At 36.9% G+C, this 13,009-nt stretch overlaps 1 long non-coding RNA gene across 1 annotated transcript; it reads left to right on the top strand.

Annotated features, from left to right (window-relative positions):
• Positions 1–522: 522 nt before the first annotated feature.
• LOC121423427 lies at positions 523–12,036 on the top strand. Its single transcript, XR_005971281.1, has 5 exons — positions 523–1,355; positions 2,486–2,611; positions 5,104–5,145; positions 9,005–9,100; positions 11,587–12,036. It is a non-coding gene; the product is annotated as an uncharacterized LOC121423427 (long non-coding RNA).
• The last annotated feature ends 973 nt before the right edge of the window (positions 12,037–13,009 follow it).

The raw sequence follows: 13,009 nt of genomic DNA, 5'->3' as shown, positions 1-13,009 counted from the left end.
AAAGGTGGGGGCACGGGCCAGATCGGTAATTGCTTTTTCCGCGGTAGTCTGGGGATAGCAAAAATGAATACTGCAATATTAAAATATGACTTTAAATTACTCTGCTGGCCACATGTACCCGCAACTGTGACACAATACATCGCAAAATGTTCAAGTTATTAATTTTCTCACCGATATATATAAAAACGGTATAAAATATGTACAAGAATGAAAATAACATAGAGAAAAACGGAAACTACTGAAGAGTTTATAAAAACTTGTGAGTTAGCTTCCATTTAAATAAGGTAAAATACATAAAAAATGATTTATGAAAAATATTTGGCGCAGCATCAGCAATCACCATCAGCATACATACAAGGGGGACGGGGCAGTGGGGGGAAATGTATATAGGATTAGGTAAGGGGAAAAATACTTTGAATATTCACAAGTAGAAGATTATTACCTCGAAATAATCATATTTTTCATAATGTGAAAGTGTGTTGAAATTTGCAATTTCTTATTTTATTTAATCATTGTCCAATTCTTTGGGTTTTCACGTAGGCCTATACATTTTGAAACCGTTATACAATATTTCAACCAATGTCAGGACATAATCAGGCTTTGAGATATATTTCGTCGTGTGTTAAATATCCACATTTTGTGATTAAAAAATTGGAAATATTCCCAATTATATTACAAGGCAATCTAATTTTCAGTTCTCCCCCATGATGAAACTGGCAGCATCACACGTCGCCACTGACCAAAGGCTACAAAGGCTCTGTCAAGTTCCTTTATAAATTGGAAGTAGGCTCCATCGGTGTACATTTTTTAACCTCTATGTCTATGCAAGAGGAGAAATGAAAAGAAGTGCAAATGAACCTAAATCTACAGTATAGACTATGAATTGTGAGTACAGCTGGGAAATAAGTTAGATGAAATAAACATGATAAACAAACCAAATAATCGTTCTCTGGAGATACTATGACACACTTGTTTTTAATCTGTTTGCAAAATTTCTGCTTGTCTATAATTATCTTTTACGTAAAATACGACAATAACCATGATAACGCTACAAAGTATAAGAAACAAAAATACTCTAGTTAGACAGCCACAGAGATCAATATTCATAGATTCTTTCCTTTTGGAGCATATGGTCCCGCTTTTTTCTTTGAATTTGTTGAAGTTATTTGGTTTTGACAATGGTTAATCTTTGGATTGTATTTGATTAAAGCATGAGTTTGAAATGGTGAGGTTGTAGATTCTGGGTGAATATAACTACTATTTCATCAAGACAGCCATCAGAAACAATCCTAAACTTATCCCATAGCTGCGGATCTCAGTCTTGACAAGAATACAGACACCAGAATCATTCTCAGGTAAGGATTTGGCTTACAGCGGAAGTACACCCTGACAAAAAGTTTCTTGAAAAAAAGAAAATAATTTTGAAAATAAGAATTGGTGAAGGTTTGAGGAAAATCCATAAAAGAATAAGAAACTTATAACATTTTTTTTCTGACGTCCGCGAGTAGCATTCCTTTATGTGCAAACATCAATGATACGTCATTTTCTCAAAAAATTGATAGTGGTTTTACTGTATCTTAACACCCGCTCCTGAAAAATATGATTTAAAAAATGGTCATTATACGAACCATTGAAAAAAGTAATGGATTTTTTTACATAACATATGGGTAAAATGGCGTCACAAATTATAAACTTTAAATTCTAATAACTTTAACTTTGATGGAAATGAAATTTCCTCAAACCTTCACCGATATTTTCAATCATTTATTTTCTTCTATTTTTATTACAACAAAATTTTAATCACGGTTAACTTCCCCTTCAGTTTAATTCCTTTTCGTCTGTCCTCTTTCATTTTTGTTTAGGGAATCGAATAAGATGACGAAAATTTTGATTCATTCTGTTTCACCTTTTCAATAAAATATTTTCTTCATACGATATTTATTTGTTTATCATTTCTTTCAATTTTATGATTTACTCATGGTATAGCTATCATGGGTCTAAAATGATGAAAATCAAAATAGGTTAAAATTTGTTCATTACAAAAAGCAATTCATGCGTGACTACATCTTGAAAAAAAACATTCCTTTTTTTCTTTTCGACAAAAAAAATAGTCTCGATCTGCTGTCATACTTCATCAAAAATTTACAAATTGACAGTTGTAGCAGGTGGGGGGGGGGGGTGGTGAAGATGATTTTACTGTTCCTCTGACCATTCCGCTACAATTATCATGCCTACAGAAATTTAAGCATTCTGCTAGCTTATAACTAGCGTTAGTGACTTAGTGGTGGCTCACTTAAAAAGAGATTGCAAGCTAGCAAACATTCTATTCTCGCTAAAGGATCGCTTAACCGCTTGCTATCTATAGCTTGCCGCATTTATTTAAAAAAAGCTTGAAATTTCCATGAGGGCTCTGCAAACAGCCAACAAGTAAAATATAAATGACTAGAAACTAATAAAACATCTTTACCTTTGGTTTCTTCTGTAGAATTGCTGTAAAGGGCTGTAATCTCAACAATGTCGACAAAGATGTCTGTTATTTTGAGCCTTATTTGTGTATTCGTGGTAGTTACGAGCGTGGCGGGGACTAGGCCTACCCCGGAACAGGCAATCGGTAATAACCCCCTTTTCACTCTTATAATTTGTATTCACATAGTTAGAATATAATAAGTGATTTTCAAACTGTCCATAAAAACTCTTTCAGTGAGATTAATTTAGTCTCCTAGAATATTCTAAAATGTTAAAGCTCTTCACTATAAGAAGCATAGATGATAGCCAACTATGAGGCCTGGCCAATTGCCCGAGCGTTGTTGGAGCGGTAGGGAGAGAGGGTCAAATTTCGCTCACAAAATTGGGAGAAAAAATCAAAAACAAAATCGAAAACAAAAGACAAAATATTGAAATCGAAAATGGTGAACGGTAGCGAGTGGTGATGATTTTTTCTCTCCGCTTCCACGACCGCTCCAACAACGTTCGGGCGGTGTGACATAAGGGCTGTCTCTATATGATAGATTCTATATAAATATTATGACAGAAAAATCAGCCAAATTGATTCAGCCAATTCAGAGAAAAGTTGGCGACAAACATAGGTGCCAAGAATAAAGAAAGAAATAAATAAATAGAGAAAGAAAATTCTGACAAAATCAAGAGGTGATCTGTCATTGACAGACCACCTAATAAATATAACGGTTGTTTTCGACGTACAACCGCCATATAGGGGATGTTATGTTTGCAACATACCACCAGCGCACAGTGGGCCAGAATGAGTTGAAAGTGCGCCAAAATTATATTCCGAGTTAGATTTTTACTTCAACAAGTTGAATATGGATAATTTTGGGCGTAGAATCGACTGAACATAATTTGAATCCGATGTGACGTCACCTTGATACCAAATTATGATTGGCTAGTTAAAACCCATCTTTGAAAAGACAAATTACGCTAAACAATGTGTATAGGCCTATATAAACTTTGTGTTATGTGCTACTCTAAGATTGACCAGAGTGAATATTGGTTTATGCTTCTCACATGCCTTAAAAGTGTGTATGAGATGCTGAAAATAATTTTATGGCATCAAAATGATCATTAATTAGATTTATAAAAAAAAACCTTTAAAATATGAAAAATATTAACATTGCTTTATCAAGCTGTGTTGACTTGTGTAAAACGCAGAGTATGTAACGCCACGAATGTATCACCTTGAGGAGGGTTTTTGGCTGAATTTATTCTACAAGTAAGTTTTATATCTGGAAGAGTTGTGGGTATAGCCTTTATTTGCGTTAGCAACCTTTATTTTGTTTACATTATGCCCGGAATTCATGTCATTTTCATAGAGTGGAAGGGGAATCGTCCTCGCCGTGCAAAAGCGAACGGCAATTTACACCCATACGGTGCGCTATATACGACGACTGCGCGGTATAAAAATGACCGTTTTTAAAAGGTTTTTGGGGTGATGTGCCGGGGGGGGGGGCACTTACATTGACGAGTGGATACCATGCGCGACCAAAAAAACACGTAAAAAGGATGTCTTTTTCACGATAGGGCACGTTACGTACGTAACGTGATAAGGGTATCAAAAACACAAAAATAATGAAAAAAGGGTATTTATTTCGCTAGGAAAATTACTTGTTTAGGGTCGAATTTGCGGAATGATAAACAAAATTAAATGTTTTATAAAGGATGTCCTTTTTGCCCCAACACTACGTGTTTATTAGGGTCCGATGTGCGCGAGGTGTAGAAGGTGGGGTCGTATACTAAACCAAAATAAGGTAAAGCCGACGACCGAAGGACCCGTAACAATAAAACATTCCTGTACTTGTTTAGGGGTTAATTTCAGGAAATATTTGCCAAAAGTATCGTTTTGTTTCCAAGACTTGTTAAGGGTAGGGTTTCACACGCCAATACTTGTTAAGGGGTGCATTTTCAGAATATGGAAATTACGTGTTTAGGGTGCTTTTCGAGACCCCATGGTCGCGCATGGTATCCACTCGTGAATGGAAGTGCCCCCCCCCCCCGGGTGATGTGTCAAGTAAAATCGGCTCTAACATGAAAACGGGCAAAAACGGGCAGCTAATTTTGGTATCGACTTAAAGCTTAGACGTTGGGAAAAATGATGTTTATAGAATTTAGACGGAAATCCACGAAAATCCAAACGTTGATTGTAAATGCAAAAAACATTGATTTTCAGCCTATTTCGAGGAATAATCATCCTATAAACCTCCTGAAAGGTGTTTTTTATGTACTTTGAACCCTCTCACACGAAAAAGGAATATATCAGGATAATGTGGGAGCCATTTCAGATTCCTACATGAAAAACCTCCAGTGAAATGGCCTGTTTTTAAACTAGGTTGTCATATACGCGATTTCGCAAAACCTTTATGCAAATTCCGGAATGAAATATTTTGCTGAAGTATTCTTCAAAGTGTTGTCTTTCAGCTGGGCATGACAAAAATTAAAAATCTGAAATTGCCCTAAATGACTTTTGGCGCACTTTTGTTTCGCCCCGGCCCACTGTGCAGCGTTTCTGTGCGGTCGGTACCGAACAATAACAAAAATTTGTCACATAAACCTCTATAAATCCATGTCCCTTAATCTCATCCATTCCATTAGGTTGCGATTGCATTTGTCTTGACCGCTACTTCATGGACTGCGGTAAGTATAACTTGACACAATAATGTATGAAAATGAGCTACACGTACTTTCTGTGCTAAGAAATTGATTTAAGATTAATTTTCATTCTTGATAATTATATTCGTTTGTTATGCATTCAATGAGCTTTCTTTAATTTAGTTCATAAAACCATTTCAAAAAAGGTAAACCGGAGTCAAACGAAATTAAAATAAGATTGCATGCCGTATTTGATGAATATTGAAACAAGTTATATCTATGGATCTACTTGAAATTGAACATTGGGCTCCCTATTAAATTTTGGAAAGAAATTGTCTTGGTTAAAATCCAAGTTTACATAATGAAAGGTTTTCGAGGCAGATTAGTCTACGGAGCATTTAAGGACGACAATTAAAATGAAGTCCATGTCATTTTCACCAAATTCTGCAGAGAATTACTTTGGTATCTATGCATTAAAAAAATGCAAAAAAAACCCTGTAGGTTCATGTGTTTTTTTTTCTACGGGACTTTAAAATCGCGGTACTTGAATAATATGAAATATTGCGCAATCAAGAGAATTATACCTCTCTAAGACCTCGATACCGAATTCCCCAAATGAGTTTAAATCATCTTTTCTCTGTCAATACCACATCAAACTTCATCAAACTTTCAGGATTATGTAACTAAGCGCATACCAACTTGGTAGGATAAAGTCTCTTACTTGGCAAAAGATATCTATTTGGAGTCAGCAGCGCCCTCATTTGACAAGAATGGTGCATAAACTTAAAAAAGCAAATCTTCAAAAGACATGAATCTACTCGAAAATTAAGAAAGTATAGTTTAAGCTGCACTTTATTCAAAATCCATGTCATTTTCATAAAATTCGGCAAAATTATTGGAGAGGAATGCATTGCAAAAGAGTAGGGAAGTATAAAATACGGGATTCATGTGCTCGTTTTTGTCTCACCTGCATAGCAGACATGGCAGAGTGAAACTATAGGCGCCGCTTTTCCGACGGCGGCGGCGTCAACATCAAATCTTAACCTAAGGTTAAGTTTTTGAAATTACATCATAACTTAGAAAGTGTATGGACCTAGTTCATGAAACTTGGCCATAAGGTTAATCAAGTATTACTGAACATCCTATCAGAGTTTCATGTCACATGACCAAGGTCAAAGGTCATTTAGGGTCAATGAACTTAGACTATGTTGGAGGAATCAACATCAAAATCTTAACCTGAGGTTAAGTTTTTGAAATGTCATCATAACTTAGAAAATATATGGACCTAGTTCATGAAACTTGGACATAAGGCGTTATTAAGTATATATCTCTATGATCAAGTATCACTGAACATCCTGCATGAGTTTTATGTCACATGACCAAGGTCAAAGGTCATTTAGGGTCAATGAACTTTGGCCGAATTGGGGGTATCTGTTGAATTCCCATCATAACTTTGAAAGGTTATGGATCAGATTCATGAAACTTGGACATAATAGTAATCAACCATCACTTAACATTTTGTGCAAGTTTTATGTCACATGACCAAGGTCAAAGGTCATTTAGGGTCAATGAACTTTGGCCGAATTGGGGGTATCTGTTGAATTACCATCATAACTTTGAAAGTTTATTGGTCTAGTTCGTTTAAACTTGGACATTAGAGTAATCAAGTATCACTGAACATCCTGTGCGCATTTCAGGTCACATGACCAAGGTCAAAGGTCAATGAACTTTGGCCGAATCGGGTGCACTATCTGTTGAATTACCATCATAACTTTGAAAGTTTATGGATCTGATTCATGAATCTTGGACAGAAGAGTAATCAAGTATCACTGAACATCCTGTGCGAGTTTCAAGTCACATGATCAAGGTCAAAGGTCATGTAAGGTCAATGAACTTTGGCCATGTAGGATTTTTGTTGAATAATCATCATATCTCTGTAAGTTTATTGGTCTAGTTCATAAAAAAGTGGACACTAAGAGTAACCATGTATCACTGAAGATCTTGTGCGAGTTAGAGTAGTTTTCAAAGTCAGCACTGCTGCTATATTGAACCGCGTGATGAAGGTGAGACGGCCAGAGGCATTCCACTTGTTAAACTATCATTGTCTATTGCGAGATGGCTTGAAACAGCCCAAAATGCGCAGAAAACGTGCAAAAGTCTCATTCCGTCTAACTAAAATGCGTATGGTTCCGTATAGTTCTGCTCTCAAACGTTCGAAATCCAAGTCATTTTCATCATACTCTTCAGATTCGTAGAAGAATATATTCTGACGACAATACATTAAACATAATTAATTATGTGCTCGTTTTTTTAATTATCAGTGTCTAAAGTGTTGCGAGTTGGCTTGAAACAATCTAAAATGCGCCTAAAACCGGCAAAAAGTCTAATACCGCCCAAAATGTCTAATATACGAATGGTTCCATAGTTCTGCTCCCAAACATTCAAAATCCATGTCATTTTCATATTACTGTCTAGATTTGTAGAGGAATATATTCTAAAGAGGTTAAAATATTAAAAATATGGGGTCCATGTGCTCGTTTTTAAATTTTCTGTGTCGAAAATATTACGAGTTTGCTTGAAACAGCCCAAAATGCGCCGAAAACAGGCATGTCTAAAACAGTCTAAAATGCGAGTGGTTCCGTGGTCTTGCTCTCAAACATTGAAAATCCATGTCATTTTCATCATATTTGCATATAGATGCTTTAGCACATAAATATTCCAATAAAATATGCAAAAATAACAAAGTCCATGTGCCTGATTTTCTTCTATAGAGCTTCAAATTTCACCCCAATGGATGTTCTTAAGAATTGCGCATTCAAAAGAATTTGGCATTTTCAGACCTCACGAGATCACAACAAAGAGTTTAAAGATCTATTACTTAGTCAAAATACATGAAAATTTCTTCAAATTTCGCATTATAATTAGCAATCATATCCTTATGATGGATAATCTAATAAATGCGCAATTTATTCAAAACCCATGTCATTTTCACCAAATTTTGCAAAGTTGTAGAGGAATTACCTAAGAGGTGCAAATATTAAAATGATATGGGTTCATGTGCTTGTTTTCAAACTATCAGCACTTTTATAAGAGCAAATGCGCTTCCTCAACCCCCTGAACCCCCTATAAAACGTGGGGAAAAATTCCAAGCCACTCTACCATTGATTTAAACTCGGGGCCATTTTTGTGATACTTTGCAGCACTGCAGAGTAAAGTATTTTGAAGTCGTATAGGAATTGAAGGAAAAAAAGTCCATGGAATAACAATCAGCTTCATAAAATAACACATCGAATCTGAAGTTACTGCAGATGAGGAGAAAAATCAGCTGGTGATTAATCACCTGTACATCCATTGTGACGTCAGCGCGTAGTGTAAAATATGCGCAGATCATGATGCGCACAAACATAACTGTGGAACTTCCTTAAAGTGCAACCGACATGAAGACATGCAATTATAACGTAACTCGCCATGTCGACATAATTATGCTATTAAATCGACTTGGCGAGATGTCGCTATGTCGATATACTAAAGCCATTAAGTCGACATAGCAAGATAAAGTATCCCGCCATGTCGTCAAGTCGATGGCACTTGAAAGGCTCAGTAGCCTCCAATCGTTTGTACACAAATCCGAGTGAACGCATGACAGAACCAGTTCGGTGCTGTTGCCCCCCCCCCCCCCTCCACAGAGTACCAATTGTCTTGGTCACGAGATCACTTAGCTTGGCAGCTGATGGTCGACGACACGAAAAAGAGCCTCGAACTGGACTAAAGAGGCAGATATGACAGGGTAACGTATATAGTGAATACTAAAATTATAAAAAAAAATGCAGATTGATTGAAACTACAAATTATCAATCCCTGGTGGCTAATTTTTAGTCAACCTTTTTTCTCCTTCCCGATCCAGATCGTAGAACATGGTTCAAAATCTTCAGATGTCCTCATAGTTTACAATTGGATGTTCAATATTTCTGCTCTTGTGGGAATTCCGGAATTGAATGTTGTAAGTGACACCATTAACAATTTACGCTAAGATCATGCATTTGATATCCCCTGTGTTCCAGGTGCTGCGATCTTGGAGACCTAGGCAAAGTAGGGGCGGATCCAGCCTTCGCCAATAAGGGTGGGGAGGCGGATTTTTTTTTCTGCCATATTTTGCCCGATCGGCCACTCGAAGTTGATATTTTTAAGGGGTAGTCCTAATAATCACTTCTTAGCTTTATCTTATAAGTCAACATTTATGAATATTCATTAGGTGGGCTGATGATGTCACATCACTACTTTCCTTTTTCTTATGTTATTACATGAAATCATAAATGATTCATTTTTCATACATTATGTAAAGTCTCCAGTATGATGAATTAAGTTGCAGGGGCGGATCCAGCTTTTTATAAAGGGGGGGGGGGTTGGGTGGTATGCGAGGGAGCATAGCGACCGACTCCAAGCGAGCGAGGGGGAGGGTGTGGGAGGGGGGTGTCCCCCCTCCCACAGTAGGGAAATTTTTTTGAAAATCTGTGTGAAAATGGCGTTTTCTTGCATCTAAAACACCAATATTTTTGGTATAGAGGTCGTTGCCAAATTAACCCCATGAAAATTTGTAAAATTAAGTTGCATTTTTCCTGCAATGTAAGGCCAGTTAACAACACAGATACAAAGAATTGGGGACCTTGAAATAAGCACTGTTTGCCTAATACTTTTATTATGAACAGCTTGCCACTGATACTCACTGGCAAATCTCAGTCAAATATGATGGACTGGCAGAAGAGACGCCTTGGACGTTTCTGTACAAATCCCTGAACTATTTTGAGCCCCCTTTCCCGCGAAGCGTGGGCGCTGGATGTGTTTTATTTACTTAAATTGTAGTATTACAACACGTCCGTATTACACCCCCGTGTATGGTAATTTACCCTGTATGCCAACTTTTTTGCATGATTCAAACATACCTTCCAGTAAAAAAAAGATGCGAGACTGGATTGCCGCAACTTCTTTGCCCTGTTTGCTTCCATATTGCTTGTCACTACACTCAGATCAGACTGATAAAGAGGGTGAGCAACTTGAACAAGTAATCCAGGAAATGAGCAGCCCAGCTCAGCGTGCGTTGCCAGGTTAAATCTTCACAAAATCCCCACCCAAACGACACTTAGAATATCCCCAAAGTTGCCAAATTTTGACAGAAAATCCCCAAATTCGTTTTTCATAAACTCAATATTACTTTCATTCCCAAATATTTATTTTTCATCCCCAAAGACTTCAACAATCCCCCAATTTTTTTTTTTAATGTGGGGATTTTGGGGATGAGAATCGGCAACGCTGGCCAGCTTGTCACTTCGGCGGTGGCCCGTGTCCTCAAAAAAGCTGATGGGGGGGGGGCAAGGGACTCTGTGACATTTGTTCGCCCCCCAAAAAAAAAAAGAAATAATAATAATAATAAATGAAATAAATACATAGAAATAATAAAAATTACAAGTTTGAAAAAAAAGATAAGATTTAAAAAATGGTCCCCGGATTTTTTTGGGGGGCTGCAACCCCCCACCCCCCCCCCCCCCTCTAGATCCGCTTCTGAGTTGCACTTATCAGAAACTTTTTGTCAATCCAATTGTTTCAGTTCTTGGTAGAAAATTCTTCAATTAACCTTATTTCATATAATAAAATACAAAGGATCAAGTGGCGATATGACATCACCAGTCCACCTAATGATTATCAATATTGGGATATAAATAACTCACCAATCAGAATTCGAGCGTGCAGCGCTAGCTGATTCGTTTAAAGGCATGGTCACACCGCCCGAGCGTTGTTGGAGCGGTCGTGGAGTGGTACTTCCCTGAGGGAAAGAGGGTCTTATTTCGCTCTCAAAATTGGGGAAAAAATCGGAAACAAATAACAACAATCGAAATCGAAAATGATAAACGGTAGCGAGCGGTGATGATTTTTTTTTTCTCTCCGCGCGGAAGGGAAAGAGGGTCGAATTTCGCTCACAAAATTGGGGGAAAAATCGAAAACAAAAAAACAACAATCGAAATAAAAAATGGTGAACGGTAGCGAGCGGTGATGTTTTTTTTTCTCTCCGCTCCACGACCGCTCCAACAACGCTCGGGCGGTGTGACCATGCATTTAGACAATCAGACTTGAATAGGAATATTTTGAGAACTTCAAGGAATACCCGAAAATAATTGGTACCTAACAAATCAAATTTAATATTCAGACCATAAAACTGACATTATAATTGAGCACTTAATGAAAGTCTTTTTGTAAATCAAACAAAAGAATGAAAGTTCGATTTCCAACTTCGATTTCCAAACTTGATGATTTAAACTCCATAATGAGCAAGATATTTAAATCACCTAAAAGACAATAATGACATGAAATATTTTTTGTTTGTTTTCCAAGTCTTCCCCTCATCTTAATTTATTCGTCTTCCTAATATGTAACTAGCACAATTGCCTTTTGTCCATCTTAACTTCAAGTCTCCATTTTCTATTTATTTCATAGAGTCTAATGGATCACAGTGAGAGCTATACAGACTGCAGGCCTGCATCATGCGGATGAATCGGCTACTTCAAATCAAGAACCTAGTCTACACTTTGTCTTCTTCATCATGACAAATCCACGCTAAAATCAAGTTGATCCGAAAACATACTTCCTCTATGGTGCAAATAGATATGTTGTATAGACTTATTATTTGACAAAATAGAGCATTTATTTTCTCAAAGTCTGTCAAAATTGTACACATCTTTTATTTTGGCGCTAATAATTTTGTTTCACGCTATGACAAAACCATGCAAGCAGCTGGTGCTCATTTATTTTCATTTTTTTTTTTGGGGGGGGGGGGGGGGGTGACACGTGATAAAGGCGAGGCTTGATATGGAGAAGAAAACAATTAACATGTGAGGTGTACTTGATATTTTTTTTTCAAATTTAATTTTATTTGAACACACTGTAGGCCTATATTTGAATTCAATTTATTGATAAAAACAAATGCATATTTATATGTACAATTTTCATTTATTCCTATTTCAATGTTACCCCACCCCCATTTAAATACCATGTGAAATATAATCCAGAAATCTGTATCACTCTTAACAAAATGCATACATGTATTTATCATATAAGGCCTATCATGACGATAAATAATATCTTTCATCGATCTGTTCATGATTACAGAATCAATCAATCGCAACTATAAAAATCATGCGCAACTTGATTTTCAACCAATCAACAGTGCTCATTTTGCATTTTGCGATTGATTTTTTTTTTACTTGCGTTTAAACGCAACTCTTTCTGCAACGGGCCCCTGTTCATGGTTACAGTTGAAGTTGATATGCACATAAATTATACGCACGCAACCGGTCTCAGATGATGAATGCACGAGGAAGACAATTTCAAACTGATTGAGTGTCATCTTTATTGTTTTGAATTTAGTTTGATAATGGAAGGAGGGGTGATATGATAATTCACAACGCTAAAAATGCAAGGAGTGGAAAGGTGAAAAGAGTTGAGGAGGGACATCGTTTAACAGTCCCTTTTAAGGTGTCATTCCTCGATCTTTCTGAGGGGGGGGGTTCCCTTTCCAATCCTTTTATTTTTTAGAGTGAAGATGACCATAGTATGAAGAAAGACTAGAGGAAGATCAAGATGGAGAAAAGAAAGAGAATTGGTGAAGGGCAGGGTTATGGAATGAATGAAAGATTGATATACACACTGAGAAATAAAGGTTGGGGTTCATTTTTGCACCCTGCGGGTTAAAAACTGCACCCCTAAATTTTAAATTGAACCCCTAGGGATGCAGTTTTGAACCCGCAGGGTGTAAAAATGAACCCCAACCGGAGGGTTCAATTTTTTTGAACCCATAGGGTGCTGATTTTGCATCAACCTTTCAGGGTTCAATTTTGAACCTTTAAGTTTCTTAGTGTGA

Source organism: Lytechinus variegatus, chromosome 11 (genome assembly GCF_018143015.1).
Source record: "Lytechinus variegatus isolate NC3 chromosome 11, Lvar_3.0, whole genome shotgun sequence".
In the NCBI taxonomy this organism is placed as follows: domain Eukaryota; kingdom Metazoa; phylum Echinodermata; class Echinoidea; order Temnopleuroida; family Toxopneustidae; genus Lytechinus; species Lytechinus variegatus.
This window is presented reverse-complemented; position numbering and strand designations above follow the sequence as displayed.